Source organism: Cheilinus undulatus, linkage group 13 (assembly GCF_018320785.1).
Source record: "Cheilinus undulatus linkage group 13, ASM1832078v1, whole genome shotgun sequence".
Lineage (NCBI taxonomy): Eukaryota > Metazoa > Chordata > Actinopteri > Labriformes > Labridae > Cheilinus > Cheilinus undulatus.
The window spans coordinates 47,296,438-47,313,623 of NC_054877.1; the positions used below are offsets into that span (position 1 = coordinate 47,296,438).

At 38.6% G+C, this 17,186-nt stretch overlaps 1 protein-coding gene across 3 annotated transcripts in view; it reads left to right on the forward strand.

The window, feature by feature from the left end:
* LOC121519607 (nuclear receptor coactivator 2-like) overlaps positions 1 to 17,186 on the forward strand; it is a 121,761-nt gene that overhangs the window by 32,100 nt on the left and 72,475 nt on the right. The window contains exon 1 of one of the 3 annotated variants that reach the window (XM_041802379.1): positions 1,186 to 1,316. The exons of the other annotated variants lie outside the window; for them this stretch is intronic. The gene's annotated coding sequence lies outside the window, so the exon portion shown is untranslated. Of the gene's footprint in view, positions 1 to 1,185; positions 1,317 to 17,186 lie in introns of those variants that run through there. 3 annotated transcript variants of the gene reach the window in all.

The window sequence follows — 17,186 nt, forward strand, 5'->3', positions numbered from 1 at the left end:
GGTGGAAAATGGCAAAAAATGGTGAAAAAGGGCAAAAAAGTGGCAAAAAGAAGTGGCTGAAATGGGCAAAAACTAGAAAAAAATTGGTATATAATGGCAAAAAGTAGCTAAAATGGGATAAAAGTGGCAAAAATTGGGGAAAAAGTGGCAACAGATGAGTAAAAGTTGTTAAAAATGTGGCAAAAATGGGCAAAATATAGGAAATATAGGAATATAGGTGAAAAGTGATGACTAAGGGCAAAAATGGATAAGAGTGGCAAAAATTGGGAAAAAAGTGGCAACAAATGAGCAAAGTATAGGAACAAAGTGGTATTTAGTGGCAAAAGGTAGCTAAAATGGGAAGAAGAAATGGCGAAAAGGACAAAAATGGGATAAAAGTGGTAATAATATGGGTAAAAACTGGCAAAAAAGTAGGTATTTGATGGCTTAAATGGATGCAAAATGGCAACAATAGTGAAAAGGGCCAAAAGGTTTCCCTTTTTAAGGTTTACAGGGGGAATAATATTTAAAATGAAGACAGTGGCTCCAGAGCCACACGGTGAGTATCACTGGTCTAGCCACTCTGCCATAAAGCCCAGATCAGTGGAGGGCTGCAGTGATGGTGGTCCTTCAGGAGCCCTGTCCCATCACAGGATCTCTGGAGCGCAGTCAGAGTGACCACCAGGTTCCTGGTCTCCTCTCTTACTACGGCTTTTCTTCCTGATAGCTGAGTTTGGAGAGAAGTGTTTGAAACGTTTCTACGCTGCTGCTTTATTTGTGCAATATTCTAACGATTCAGCTGAATTTTCTCCATTGTTTTACACAGAAGCTACAAAAGTGTTTTCAAATTAAAATGTTTAAAAATGACCTGAAATGGCCCTTCCAGCATACATGAAGGCTGCGTTTATTTACTGTAAAATCCAGCCTAAAAAGAGAACAACAGGTCGTGTAAATCATTCAGTAATAGATGAGCTGTGGGAGGGAGAGCTGGAGTTTTTTCCTGCACATTGGCTAATAGGAGGGAGGAGTGTGAGTGTGTTATTGAGGGAGGAGTCAGGGTGGAGTGTGTGATTGTGTGTGTGTGTGTCTCTGTGATGGGGGGAGGGGACAGAAAGAGAGAGAGAGAGGATTTGTGGCATGTAGTTAGTCAGCTGTCATTAGGCACAGATGACACAGGCGCAGAGGTAATCTCACAGAGAACAGAGAGGAAATACAAGCGGAGCGTGTGCGTTTGTTGTGCTGCGTGCATGGTGTGAAAAACCAGCGTGACAGCCTGGCCGGCATGGGATGATCGGCCGGATTTGGACTGGTTATGGACTGGTTTTCCCAAAGCAGAGGTGAGTGACCACTCTGACTCACTCTGGCTGGAGCTTGATGATTGATTCTGAAGCGTTTCAGTGAATTTGAGATCTGACAGCTTTGTTTTCCTCCTCTTGAAGCTTCAGCTGCATTAATAACACTGTGGTGAAGTGTCAGTCAGTTTGGGAGTGGTGTGTTCAATAGATGAGCTTCTGTTGTGTTTACTTTTGAATCAAGCAGACAGTTTGGATTACAACTTGTGTCAATGTTCCTTTAAATTCAGCTTTGATTCTCCTATTAGAGGATAAAAGTGCTGCGTACAGATCAACATGGAACAGTAAATGAACTACAGAGTCATCTGGTGAGTTTTGGCTCTAATAATAACATGATAAATAAGATTACTGCTTTGATGCTCATGGTTGCATGACTGTCTTAGTCAGAGCTGGACTTTGAGCTGTCATGTATTATTGTGGTTTTGACACTGTGTGGAGGGAGGGGGGGAGTGGTTATGAATGACTGGCCTCCCTCCCTCCCACACACACACGCACACACACACATTGACACACATGAACAGGCAGAGTGCACAGTCAGCAGCCCTGTAGCTGCTCTGTCACCTGAGGTCTAACCGGTCAACTGTTTACCCAGAGTGCTTTGCTTCAATAACAACTGTTGTTCAAACTCATTCAGAAAGAAGCAGCTCCATAACGCAGACAGGGGATGATTCAGAGGGAAATCTGAAAGGGAATGAGCACAATTTAAAAGTTTGGTGGGACTTTACAATGTCTTTAACCAACTTTGTTGGCATGGGAGTGAATGGATAGCTAACTGCTGGTTCTCCTTCATGAAAGCACCACAGTAACTAGGCATAGACTGATCTAACAACCACTGGTTATCAGGGGACAAATAAGGAGCTAGATTCATTATAACCAGGGAATAAAAAGTTCTGATTTATCAGGGGGCAAAAAGCAGTCAAGAGTGACAGATATCAAGCATCCATTGAATGGATATACTCCATATTCATTTGGTAAACCTCCCATATAAAGTGACTGGAAGGTGATTGGACGAACATTCTGTCAAATTTATTATGGGCCAATCAGTGCAACAAGACAAAACGAGGTTGTACAGCTTTGGTAATCAGACAGGCAAGTGTTGATGTAGTTTATTAACAGTGGAGCTTGTTGTTGGATAAAACTCATGCCGAGAAGTGCAAAAACATCCTTTTTTTGCAACTTTTTACTCATTTTTTGTCACTTTTTTCCCAATTCTTGCCACTTTTATCCCATTTTCACCCATTTTAGCTACCTTTTGCCATTAAATACCACTTGTTTCCTCTTTTTCGTCTGTTTTTGTTACCTTGTCTGCTCTTTGCTGATTTCAGTCCTTTTCACTTATTTTTTTGCCACTTTTGAACCATTTTTTGCCACTTTAAGTCATTTATCATCACCTCTCACCCATTTTAGCTACTTTCTGATCCTTTTCCACTGTTTCCTCCCCATTATTGCCTTCTTCACCCATTTTTGCTATTTTTTTGTCCATTTTTGCCACTTTTAACTTTGTGTTATTGCTACTTCAAGCTGTTTTTGCCACCGTTGTAGTTTATGAACAGTGGAGCTTGTTGTTGGATAAAACTCATGCCGAGAAGTGCAAAAACATCCTTTTTTTGCAACTTTTTACTCATTTTTTGTCACTTTTTTCCCAATTCTTGCCACTTTTATCCCATTTTCACCCATTTTAGCTACCTTTTGCCATTAAATACCACTTGTTTCCTCTTTTTCGTCTGTTTTTGTTACCTTGTCTGCTCTTTGCTGATTTCAGTCCTTTTCACTTATTTTTTTGCCACTTTTGAACCATTTTTTGCCACTTTAAGTCATTTATCATCACCTCTCACCCATTTTAGCTACTTTCTGATCCTTTTCCACTGTTTCCTCCCCATTATTGCCTTCTTCACCCATTTTTGCTATTTTTTTGTCCATTTTTGCCACTTTTAACTTTGTGTTATTGCTACTTCAAGCTGTTTTTGCCACCGTTGTAGTTTATGAACAGTGGAGCTTGTTGTTGGATAAAACTCATGCCAAGAAGTGCAAAAACATCTTCCTCCTTTCATCGTGGCTTTGTGCTCCTCTTTCGATAAAGAAATGCTGTCAGATTAGCGTTAGATTAGAGTTAATCGCTTCACTGGTGGCGGTTGCGCCTGATGAACTCCATCCGTAACAATTGCAAAGAGAAATGTCATCTTTTTCACCATGAAAAGCTTTCTGTGCAGTTTTCTGGACTTCTTTGCTGTTGTTTTATGTAGAAATTTGGCCCAGTTTAGATAAAAGTCCCGCTGTGGCTACATCCAAGCTAATCTCTCCACAAGCAGCCATTGCAAGACAACTCAACCCCGTCTGTAACGATTGCAACCTCATGCCCAAGCAGGTGGGGGGAACAGCGAAAGCATCTTTTTGGTCATGAAAAGCTTTCAGCGCAGTTCTACGCTCTTTATTTCATAAAGAAATGTGGCCCAGTTCTGATAAATCTGTTGCTTTGCTGTGGCTACATCTGAGCTAAATGCTGCATCAGCGGCAGCCATTTCTACTGGCTTCCAGTGCAGCTAAACCCCGCCTCATTCTCTGAAAAAGCAAGCTGATTGGTGTGGATGTTTCAGATTGGAGCTTCAGAACGATCACTCTGATGATAGATATGGAAACTGGACTGCTTTGCAGGGTGGTAACCCGTAACATTTCTGCTATGGGGGATTTTTGCACTGCTGCATTGTGTGGTAGTGCATCCACAAACATGACGGATGCAGCAGAGTGATTTGTGCATGCTTTACTCCGACACTGAAGAACAAGTCAGACCTCACTGAACGTGTATTAACAGTAATGGAGTAAAATGTGTTCTCTACTCTCCAGGTTTAACCTCCTGAGACTCGTGCTTTTGTTTGGAACAGGAAGTAGTCTTCACTTTGCATACGAGGACAAAAAACATTTCTCATTGCACAAGACAAAACAAAATTATTTTACTTCTAAGTTGTTTTAAAAAGTTCATGAGGTCTTGAAGATTTCCAAAGCACAAAAAAAATCCCTAAAACTGCTAACCAGAATGAATGCTTGCTAACCAGGTAATTACAGCAAACAAACTGTAACCAATCAGTTGTAAATTTTCTGTGCTTTACTGTCGAGTCACCAGAACTTTTTTGTACTTCATCACAGAGCTCCCTGATGATGAGCACACTCTTCAGATAAAGTCAGAGTTTTTATATTTCTAGTAACTACTTGCTTTTGCATGTTGTACACAGTAACTTTTATTTGCTTAAAATGATGAAACTACTTGTTTCCTTTCCAGATTAGTCTGATTTTCCTTCACAGCTGGAAACTACTCAGCAGTTTGGTTCCTTTTTAAACATGATTGCTCAACATGACATTGACCTAATTACCCCATACATCCATCTGTAGATGCATTTAAGAGGCATTCTCCTTTTTGAGCTGCAGTAACGTGGCATCCATTGTCAGTCTCAGACGAGCCCACAGTTTCCTGCAGCCGCTCAGCTGTGACTGTATGTAAATTTTCACACAGACTCTGGCAGCAGTGAGAGGAGATAAGTCAATCAGTAAGTCAGAGGTGAAGTTTGACCTCCAGGCCAATGGAGCAACGTGACACTTCAGCTGCACGTTAGTGTTTTTACTTTCATTTTGAGAGTGATTGCTATCTCTCGCTTCATTTATCTACCCTTAGTGGAGTCATGAGATTTATTATAGCCAATTAGTTACTGAATTAACGGAGACCTTATCTTTTATAACAAGGCATACTGTTAAATCAGCATGGCTACCGGAGCTGGGAGTTACATTTCCAACCAGTGTGTGCAAGATCTTTGGTCTCAAGAATGACATTTCTATAAAAACTTAAGGGCCCACTATTGTTTCTGCCTTCCTCTGCAGACGTGAATATAAGAAGTATTTTTAGTCATGTTGATCACAAACGTAGCTAAACAGCAGGATAAAAAGATGACCATCATTAAAGATCATTCTGTAAGGCAGGGCTGTCAATCTCGATCACAAAAGGGGGCCGGATTCAGGTCTGACCTGAGGGCCTAACAGGGTTTAACCAAACAGTCAACCTCATTTTCAGCAGTAAAAAATTATGGGGGACAAATTAGTACTGATAATAAATGATTTTGAGATTTAAAAAGTCAAAATGGTTAGTGAAAAGGCTCAAAATCTGAGATAAAAAGTCAAACTTATTGGTTCAAAAGGTCAAAACACAAAATTTGATGTTAAAATAATGCTTTTAAAAGGCAAAAAATATATAAAAGGGAAAGTAAAAATCATGATTTTAAGGCAAAAATAGGACTTAGAATTTAAAATGGTGCACCTAAAAGGTCAAAAATGAGATGAAAGTGGAAAAAATAAAGTAAAAAAGGTCAAAATATCAGATAAAAAGCCAAACTTATTAGTTCAAAAGGTAAAAAAAAAATTAGATGTTGAAATAATGCTTTTATAAGGCACATATTAAAAAGAAAGTCACAATCATATTTTGAAGGCAAAAATATGACTTAAAATTTAAAATGGTGCACCTAAAAGGTCAAAAATGAGATGAAGGTGGAAATAATAAAGTGAAAATGTCAAAATATCAGATAAAAAGTGAAAATAATAAGTTGTCAAAGTCAAAATTTGAGATTAAAAAGTCCAAGTTATAAATTGAAAAAGCCAAAATTATTAGATAAAGTCAAAATTTTAAGCTTAAAAGGTCAAAATATGAAATAGAGGTCAAAACACAAAATTATAAGTTAACATAATGCTTTTAAAGGTCAAAAATGAGATGAAGGTGGAAATAATAAAGTGAAAAGGTCAAAATATGAGAAAAAGTGAAAAACATAAATTGACAAAGTCAAAATTATTAGATAAAGTCAAAATTTAAGCTGAAAAGGTCAATATATGACACAGAAAGTCAAAATCATAAATGTTAAAGGAGATAAAAAGTCAAAATAATGAATTGAAAATGCTTAAACTTTTAGATAAAGTCAAACTTTTAAGCTGAAAAGGTCAAAATGTGAGATAAAAGTCAAAATAAAAAATGAAACTGGTCAAAATATGAAATAAAGATCAAATTATAGATTAAAGTCATAATTGTGCGATGCAACATTGAAAATAAGAAAAATGAAAACCAATGAATTTCTTTTCCCACATTTCTTTTTATGTAATTATTTTTACTCTATATTTATTTCACATATTTATGACTTGAGGATATTTGATATCTTATACAGGAGTAAATCTGCAGACCTGGTGTTTTAGGGCCAGTTCTAATAAGATTATGATATGATTGTGGGCCGGGTGTCACTGTACCACCTCCTCATATTTTTTTTATGTAAGTGCATAACAAACAAAACACAAACATTCTTCTCAGCATAAAACGACTTGTTCAGTTGGGAATGAAAGACTGGACTTCATTTTCATATACATTTTTGGGCTTTTTATGTATTTAGAGAGGAGGACAGTGGATAGTCAGACACGGGTGAGAGAGTGGAGGAGGGACAAGCAGGAAGGGAGCTGCAGGCGGAACAGGCGTTCAAGGGGTGGGACCTAACTGCTAGGCCATCTGTGCCCTGATTGGACCAAATTTTGAACCAAAAATAAAATTTAAAAAAAAAAAGCAAGACAAAAGTAAGAGAGACCAGAAAAGAATAGGTAGAAGTGAAACTTTTATAACCCCACCACTTTCTCCATTTCTGCTTTTAAGCCTTTTTTCAATGAAGAATGTAAAATATGATGCTGCAGAACACGGCGCCATAGTTAACGTTCTTTTGGAAGTCAACGCAGTGAGAAGGGTCTCTTTTTAACGGGTGAAGTTACGTTAAACTGAAGCTCTAAGCCCCCCAGGAGACGCCATCAGCTTTGACGCTGATTGTGCTGTTTTTTTTTAGCATGCAGAAGATTTCTCAACATCAGCACATAATTGCATTTTCATGCACATCAACTTTCCAACAGCAACACTTCATCTTCACACCATTCATTCCTGGAGTTGTGAAACCCCTAACAGCCGGATCCAGAGTTGATTTCTGCATAATGCATCATTTGAGAAGGTTTGGTTTTAAAAAAAGTGGAAGACTGCTTCTTGGCCAAGAGTTTAGCGGTGCCCACCCACACTTGACAGCTGCAAACAAAGGCTGCACTCCACAACGCACCGGTCCCAGGTTCAAATCCTGGTCCTGGCACTGTTTGGTGCATGTCTCACCCCAACCCCTCCTCCCATAATTCCTGTCTCTCTTCAGCTGTCCTATCAAATAAAGGCAAAAAGCGTCCAAAAATAATCAAAGTAACTTCCGTAACTCGACACTTTGGCCACAATATCCAGCAACATTACATTTGTATCTGTAAGGTTATCAAGTAGCTTTTTGTGCACTTTTAAAATCTGTCATCTTACTCTTACTTGCACGTAATTTGGGGAAGTGTTGCACTTCATTGCATTTTAAAAAGCATCAAAAACTGAGTAAAAACTGAAAAACTAAAAGCCAAAGCAAGGAGGTCCAAGGTTTCTGCTAACAGGAGTATGGCCTTCCACTACATGTGACGGTCATATGCACATAGCAAGAGAACGGTCCCACATTTCATCAACAGATGTTGCATTTTATTTAAGGTTAAGTCACACCTTATAATGAACAACCTGGCTGGAGATCGCTGTTATCCTGTATTTATTGCACATGATCAGTTAAGATCATATTCCACTTTGAAAGCCCCTTTGGTGGCTACTTAGGGCATTAAGCGAGCTTTAAATGACTTAGTTTTGAGTTTTATTTGGGTAGATTTATAGACCAGTATTTTCACATAAGTAAAGTTTAACCAAAGTAGACGGTAGTCTACTTTGAAGCTTTCTGACTTAGACATGCACCTTCTTAAATAAAGAGTAACTATGCACTGAAACAGTGCAGACTGCAAGGCTTCTGATTGGTCAGCTGGGTAGCACTGGGTCTCTGTAAGCCTCAGCATAATGTCTGCAGGCACCCAGTGCAAACTGCAATGAATGCACACTTGCACACTATGGAAGACCAAACTTGCCAAAATTGTAAATAAATAAATACAAGTAAAAATAAAAACATAAATAAAAAATAAATTCAAAAACTAAATACAAAAAATAAATATAAATGGAAATAAAAACAAAAAATAAAAAAATATATACATAAATAAATTAATAAAAGTAAAAATAAAAACAAAAATTAAAAACGTTAAATTCAAAAAATAAATATAAATGGAAATAATACAAAAAATAGAAAAATATATACATAAATAAATGAATAAAAGTAAAAACAAAAAACAAAATAAAAAAAATTTAAATTCAGAAAATAAATATAAATGGAAATAAATGCAAAAATAAAAAATATATACATAAAAGTAAAAATAAAAACAAAAATACAAAAAATAAATTCAAAAAATAAATATAAATGGAAATAAATAGAAAAATATATACATAAATAAATAAATAAAGTATAAATACAAAAATAAAAAATAAGACTCAAAAATTAAATATAAATAAAAAATAAAAATGGAAATAAATATAAAAATAAATATATAAATAGAAGTAAATATCAATAAATAAAAACAAGTGCTCTGCTCTCACATTTATTTATTTCATGCATCTGTCAGCATGAAATGCAGAAGCAAATGTTATTCAAATAAGGGGGCGGTCCTAAGTGTGCCGTGGGTTGAACTGTGCGCCTATTGGTTGATCGACATGTGAGTGCAGAGATCGACTTAGCATGGAAACACGGAAGTCTGCTCTGTGAGAAGCAGCGAAAACGGGAGGAAAACGGACTAATATCTGCTTAAATCTGAAATATTTGGACTCGACGGAGATCCAAACTGTTTCCTGGTGGATATTGGTATCTGGCCACAAATCAAGTTTTCTGAGGTTTATCTGGACTCTTTCATTTCTTCTCTGCAGTAATCAACCGTTGATGAGTATTTGTCAGCTCCAACTCCAACATGAGACCCTGGGTGCAGACGCCATGGTTTCCTGTGCACAAACAAGCAGAGAAGGTGGCGATATAGCTAGCAGAGAAAATACTCTGCCAACTTTCTTTAGACAGACGCACTGAAGCCAAAGCATGCACTGCTCACACTGGCAGCTTTGACACAGGAGTTTAAACCAGGCTGAAGATTCTAGAAAACGTGCAGAGATGAGGGCAACACGAAAGTAGAGCCCTCGCTGCTGTCGCCAGTTGAAAATAAAACTCTTTAATTTTCATTCCAGCAGAGTTCTTGTTCTGTGTGTTAATCTGAGAACCTTCTTATCAAACCTGAGCCAAAGATCTAGAAATCTCTCTCAGGAATTTGTGCACACTTTTGGCCCAAGTTAAATGAGCAAGACTTGAGCTTCACTAAGACCCCGTTTATACCCGGCATTAGCACGGATTAACATCTGATCGGACCTTTCAGATACCAACTCTGCTAGGTGGGGTGCACCCATTTTTTGCCACTTTTTTTGGGAACTTTTTGCCACATTTAACCCATTTTTGCTACCTTTTTGCCACTTTTCGCACAATTTTGCTATTGTTTGGCCATTTTTTGCCATTTTCTCTCATCACTTTTAACCCCTTTTACCACCTTGTAGTAACTTTAACCCTATTTGCCACTTTTCTGCCACTTGTGATCAATTTATGCCACCTTTTTTTCCACTTTTGCCTTTGACCACTTTTTTGCCCACTTTTGCCCTTTTTTTCTTATCACTTTTATCCCATTTTTACCACCTTTTCACACAGTTAATCCTTTTAGGCCAATTATGACAAATTTTTGCCACTATTTTGACACTTTCAACAAGTTTTAGCCAATTTTAACCCAATGGTTGGCCACTTTTTGCCTAATTTTGCCATGTTTTGTCATCACTTTTAACCCATTTTGGCCACCTTTTGCCCACTTTTGCCATCTCCATGATCCCCCAGTTGGCTGGGCCCCAGAAAGCTCTCCCCTTTATCTCCCCTTATAGGCCACCTTGAGTGTAACATTATTTAAAAGTATGACTTGTATCGATTTAAATATGGTGTGCCTTGAGATTTTGGCTTAACCTTGGGTGTGCCTTGGGCAAAAAAAAGTTGCTTTAGACAATGAACCTGTGGAGATGCACCAGTAAATAAAAAGTGCAGGGTTTATCCTGAATTCAGAATCTGGTGGCAGCTAATTTCATAGCACCGCTAGCCTTCATCAGGATCAGACGTGTTCATGAAGGATGCCGTCTTCCAAAGGCAGCGTTGGATGCATTGACACTTCTAACTGCATTTGTCTTTTCTCAGTCACACACTTACTAGAACTCCTTAAACTGTTTGTAAGTTTGCATTTTAACCTAGGGAAACCCCTTAAAGGTTGGTCAGTTTCCATCCATGTAGCCTGGCTCTTTTTAGAGATCCTGATATTTTGGTTCAGCTCAGAAAAGAGCTCATTTTTCTGCTCCACATCATCTCTTTATTTTCTACCATTTTGGATTTTTATGACTATAGCCAACATCAAAAAGAGCGCCACCTGCAAGCTGGTTCAGGCAGACGACTTGAGCTGTGCTGATTTTACACCAGACATGCGTCACTATCCAACGACCGGACAGTCATCCTCACAATTACGGGTTTATTTGAGCTGCGAGACTTCGAGTTCCTCCCTCGGCTCTGCTATTGCCAGCTCTGCCCTGCATTAGCAATGCATTCTTGCTTTCAACCCCTCATTCATGTTTAGAGTCAGGGCAGGGTGTCAAACTCATGGCTCGGGGGCCAAATCCAGCCCATGGTACAGATCCAAGCCCACCAGATCCTATAATATTTTTGTTATAACTGGCATGAGGTCTGCAGATTTGTTCCAGTTTAAAAATGTAAACCTAACCCTGATGATTTGTACATAAAAGTGCGTAAAATGTTCAAACAATTAGATAAAAGGTCAGGAATATGGGAAATAAATTTCTGTTTCCATTTCATATTCTTAATTTTGAATTTCACAGTTATGACACAAATTTACGGTTGTGATTTTTATTTCATATTTTGACCTTTTTAATTCACAGTTTTGACTTTTTATCTTATTGTTTGACCTTTTAGATCCTCAATTTTAAAATTTTAAGTAATATTTTGACTATTCAAACTCACGGTTTTGAATTTTTTCTCTCGTTTTGACCTTTTTAGCTCTTTATTGTGATTATTAGCTCGTAATTTGACCTTTTGTATCCTCATTTTCAATTTTAAGTAATATTTTGACCTGTAAAACTCAAAATTTCAATTTTTTTCTCAGCCATTGACGTTGTAAACAGAGGAGTTTGAAATGTATCTCATATTTTGACCTTTGAAACTCATGATTTCAAATTTTATCTGTTTTTGACCATTTCAAATCGTCATTTCAACTTTCTATCTCATATATTTGCCTTTTAAAAACATTATTTGACTTTAAATGCCATGTTTTGACCTCTTGAGCTAACAAGTTTGAATTTCTATCTCAGATTTTGCGCTTTAAAACGTATCATTTTGACTTTTTTCAGTCTCAAAAATCATTTATCATCAGTGCTAGGGTTTTTTCCCCCATAATTCATTGCTGGTTGACCCTGTTTGGCCCTCAGGTTGGACCCAAATTCAGAAATCGGCCCCTGCTGTGATTGAGTTTGACATCCCTGAGTTGGGGTGCCCAACCAAACTTTCCCAGAGGCACACTGCAGACCTGATGTTATTGGAAATCTCAGAATGAAGATCTGAAAATGACGAGAACATCTACTATCATAATTTAATGTTGTTTCTATGCATTTTAACCCTTAAGGTCCATTTATACTCCCTTTATGTACGAAAATGTATACGTCATTTTCAAACGATATTACCGTCACTGCTCACATACTTCCATGTGTCCTTTACGTTGGCATGGATGTTAACCAATACATCCACGGGGGGGGGGGGGGGGGCCAGCCCGGAAGTTTATGACAACAACAAACTCAAAAACAAACATGGCGACTGGAGGAGGTACTGATAATGCACCTCCTGCATAAAAAACAAAAACTGAGGCAGCGTTTCTAACCAACTCGCACAACTTTTCCTCAGAAAGTTCCGCCATTGTTATTTCTTCTTCGTGTCTGACTAGAGCTACGTATCGGGTAGTGACAGCGACACTGCCCCCACAGTTTCCGGTGGTACTGCTCCGTTTGGCACGTATCCGTAAGCTTTATAAAAACGTGCAGAAATACGGACAAAATGAATGCTGAGCACGGACTGAAGGCTCCGTCCGTATCTGGGTCCTTATTTAACGTTGAGCATAAATGGGCCTTTAGAGTTCGCACCTCATGGATCCGTGCCACAGGCAACTTTAACTTTTGAACCGTAAGTCGTAGACCCTAACTTGTTTTTTCCTTTGAAAGCTCTGTGTTGTGCCTCTCTAAATATGTTCTTTATGCATTCGTAGCTCTTACAGAACATTTTCTTGTGAGCCCGGAATTTGGCTGACTTCCTGGGGTCTCTGAGGACATCATTGTTGTAAACAACAAGAAGTGAAAAGTTTATGAAATCATAAATAACTTTTGAAGCATAAGTTATAGACACCTACTCCTCTTTTCTTCTGAAAGCTGACCATTTTGCCGTTCGTTTGCTGCCCTGGCTGTCTCCGTAGCCCTTAAGGACACCGTTTTAGTGAGCCCAGAACTTCTGTGACTTTTCAGGGTCTTTACAGTTTGAATCCAGGGCATTAGATCAGATCATAAGCATCTTTTTGTCAATTTTTAATCCATTTTTACCTCCGCCAAGGAGGTTATGTGATCGGTGGGTTTGTTCATTTGTTAGTTTGTTCGTTTGTTAGCGACATAACTCAAAAAGTCATGGATGGATTTTCAGGAAATGTCAGAAATGGCATAAGGAAGAACTGATTAGATTTTAGGACTGATCGAGATCACCGTCTGGATCCAGGAATTTTTTAAAGGATTCTTTACTATTTGGAGATAGGGCTAATGGCGAACATCGGTAACGTCAATCCCGGCAGCATGTTTTTGGTGTGTTTCTATTCAAAGTTTTGGAGTTTATAGAGTTTGAAAGACGCACACCCGGTCGAGGAGACAAGTCGGAGCGTAACAGAGAGAAAGACAGTGAATTGTAGTAAGAATACTCACAATGCTGGGAGGAATAGAGGAATATTCACCCTCTGCCATGACTTCCAGTCATCCGATGAGACCTTGGGTGCTTCCGCCATGACAGTCCACACGTGGCGAAGCCAATGCTTTGCCTCACCGTGTCTCCACCCCACTGGGAAGGGAGCAATCTCAGAATTAGATTCTGGGAGTGATCCGGATCACCGTCTGAATCCAGGAATGTTTTTAACAGATTCTTCACTATTTGGAGATAGGGCTGATGGCGGAGGTCTGCGCTCTCTGAGCGCTTTTCTAGTTGATCATGTTATTTGACTTTCTTCAGTGGGTACTGCCATATTTGTTGAAGGCAATGTTTACACGCAATGCATTTTGGGTGTTGCAGTTGAGCAGTTGCGTCTCTACTGCTTAAAGGAATGTCACGAATGAATCTGACTGCATAAAAGCGCATGGACTTTTCTTGTATATATGCAGATATTTTGAAAACCGTTAGTCACAGAATATTTATTTTTACACTGTTTTGTTCCCAAGAGATGGGAGAACAAGTCTGTGCAAAGGAAAGGCTTAGTCACTATTGTTTTCTGTGTATTATCAGTAAAAATCTTTGAGTTTCAAATTCCGATTTGTTTTTTCTTTTGTCTTTAGAGTCCTGTAACTTTTTAGAAATTCAAATGGCATTACTGTAGTAGATATATTCTTAAAGCCCAGGTTGTCCTGGAAAAAAAGATGTTTAGAGCTTGACTGTGCACCACAGGGTTGATGTTTTACAAGCTTTTTTAGAAAAAAAGTCCAGACGAGACATGATAGTGAAAAAAACAGCCGTGAGCTCTAAGGGTTAAGTAAACGCTCTTGGTAGAAATGCCTGATATGAAAGGTTACAAGTGGAACAGAGCCATAGACTAAGACCTAAACTCCCCTCTCTATTAGAGCTGTGCAGGTCGGAGAATTTTGCATGTTCAGCAACAGCAGAGGTCCAAAGTTTAACAGTTGTTCTACATGAGGAAACCACATACGGTGAAATAAAATGATGAAAAGGTCAAATCTGAGCACAAAGAGTTTGAATTTAGTGAAAATGTAATAGCAAAGTGAGAGTAAGTGGATGATTGAGCGCTCTAGACTGCATTATTCACTCTCTTACCTGCTCAGTGTGTGGTTTAGTACTTTCTGTACCGTGCTCTGTCAGGGTACATTACCTCTGCTGTTCCCTGGACTTAGCCCATCACACGAACACAGGTCCTGGTGGTTTCACTGTTTGTTATTCTGCTGGTTTGACTTCCTTTTAGTGTGTTTGATATAGCTCCAAGGTAACACGTTTAGTGTTTGTTTGTGAGTGTGAGGACAAGAATGAGCACTAGTCTATATGCAAATCAGACCCATTGGTGTTTTTGTCTGCATGCTCTGGATTCAGTTAGCATCTAGGCTGGCATGTTCAATGGTATTGATCCCTGTTTATAATCGATCGGGCTCTCACATTACATGGAGCTGCACATGCAGAGTAATGGGCTGCTTAGCCTGCTGCTAACAAGCTGCCTTAAAGCTGTTTATTAGAAGTCATATAACAAGAACAGTTTACTTCTTTGTTGATTCTCTCTCCATCACTGATGCTCCAGTGTTCCTGCAGTCCAATTTCCTGGAATGGGCTTCAGTGTCGCAGCTGATTTTCTTCTATTTTGAATCAAGTTTGCTCCTCTTTTTGTCATTTTCTCAGCAAACGGTTCTTGAAATGGCATCAACTCCTCTTTTGCAGTCCCTGTACCAAGTGCAAATACAACCCTATTTCCAAAAAAGTTGGGTCACTGTTTAAAATCTGAATAAAAACAGAAGTCGATGATTGTCAAATCTCATAAACCCAGATTTGATTCTCAGTGGAACAGAAACATGTCAGATGTTGAAACTGAGACATTTTGTTATTTTCAGGAAAAATATGAGCTCATTTTGACTTTGATGACTGCAACACATTTCAAAAAAAGCAGGTACAGGGCCATAACTATCATTATGTAGCATCCCCTCTTTTTTTTTAAACAGTCTACAAATGTCTGGGAAGTGAGGTGACCAGTCGCTGGAGTTTTGGGAGAGGAATGTTTTCCCATTCTTCAGGCACTGATATCTAATGGTTTTAAAGGTAGTCTGTATTTGTTGAGTTGAGGAATGGGGGTAGTGCGTTCACCAGTAAAGAGCGTTGGTTGAAGTGGGTGAATGTGTCCAGCTTGAAGTTTACAGTCCCTCTCTTCACAGCACACAGAGGGGCGTTTACTTTCAATTCCAGCGTGTTGGTGTCAGGAGTCTGTGGAAACTTTGACAACAACTCAGTAAAAAACAAGCAGCAGAGCCAGGTGTCTCAAATGACGGCGGATTCTGTGCCATGGTGACGAGCCTTCGTGTTCATCGATTGGTTGACCAATCCAAACACAAATACATCGGTACTGATACGTTATAATATGGTAATAAATCAAAGTTATGAGGTGCTTCACTAGCAGCAAAGACAACAAAGCAGATATAGCACAAGTCAAATCAGGCAGCAGAGTGAGTAGAGGTAAATGATGGGTTTTCTTTATTTATTAAGTGAAAAGAAGCTGTAAAATACCCCCCACCCCACCCCTCAAGCATTGTGGTGGCATCTAGACCAGTGTTACTCAACCCTGCTCAACCAAAGAGCCAAAATATTGAAGAATACCTTTGCAAGAGCCACAATCTAAGTGGTGAAAGTCGCAAAAACAGCTTGAAGTAGCAATAACAATTAGGGATGCACCGATCCACTTTTTTCCAGTTCTGATCTGATTCCGATAAATATGTGCCGATACCGATTCCGATTCCGATATTTTTTTTAACAATTATTATTGTTGTTGGTATAATGTGTGAGGTTACATGAAGCTGTAGTAAACATTGATTTACTAGTCGGTTAAACTAATTACCTATCTTTTTTATGAACTCATGCTGAAAAGGGGTTAGGGTTAGGGTTAGGGTCAGGTTTAGCGGCACTAGCTTTCAATGCTAGCACTGCCGGTTATCAGGCTAACGTCACACCCACTCTTCTTTGTGTTCTCTCATCGTTAGACTAGTTTTGACTATTCTAAATATAGATTAACGTTTAATCTACTAGGTAATTATACCGCTAAGAACATCCTAACTAATACTAGCTCAGTTTCACACAGACTGTCTCGTGTTAGACTGCGGTGCGTTCATGGTCTACCGCCAACTGTAGGATGGATCTGGATCAGTCACTTGGATCGGCGCCATCAGTCAGATATCCGATCTATTAATTACGTCCATATCGGACCCGACACTGATATTGGATTGGATCGGTCCAATCCCTAATAACTACAAGTAAAAGATGGCAAAAATGGTCAAAAAATGGGTGAAAGAGGGCCAAAATGGGAAGGAAGACAGAAAAAAGAAAGCAGCAAAAATGGGTGAGAAGTAACAAAAATAGTCGAGAAGCAATCAAGAGTGGCAAAAATGGGCAAAAAATAGGAAACAAGTGGTATTTCATGGCAAAAGTAGCTTAAATGGGTGAAAATGGGGTAAAAAAGGGCAAAAATTGGACAAAAGTGGGAAAAAATAGGTAAAGAAATTGCAAAAAAGTTTCAAAAATGTGCAAAAAAGTAGGGAAAATTGTATTCAATGCCAAAAGGTAGCTAAAATGGTTAAAAAATTGGATACAAGCGGCGAAAATTGGAGAGAAAGTGGTAAGAGATGAGTAAAAAAAATGAAAAAAGTGGCAAAAATTTGCAAAATACAGGAAAAAAGTGGTATTTAATGGCAAAAGGTAGCTTAAATGGGTGAAAAGTGGCAAAAAAAATGTGAAAATGGCAAAAATGGGATTAAAAGTGGCCAAATGAAGAGGCTGAAAT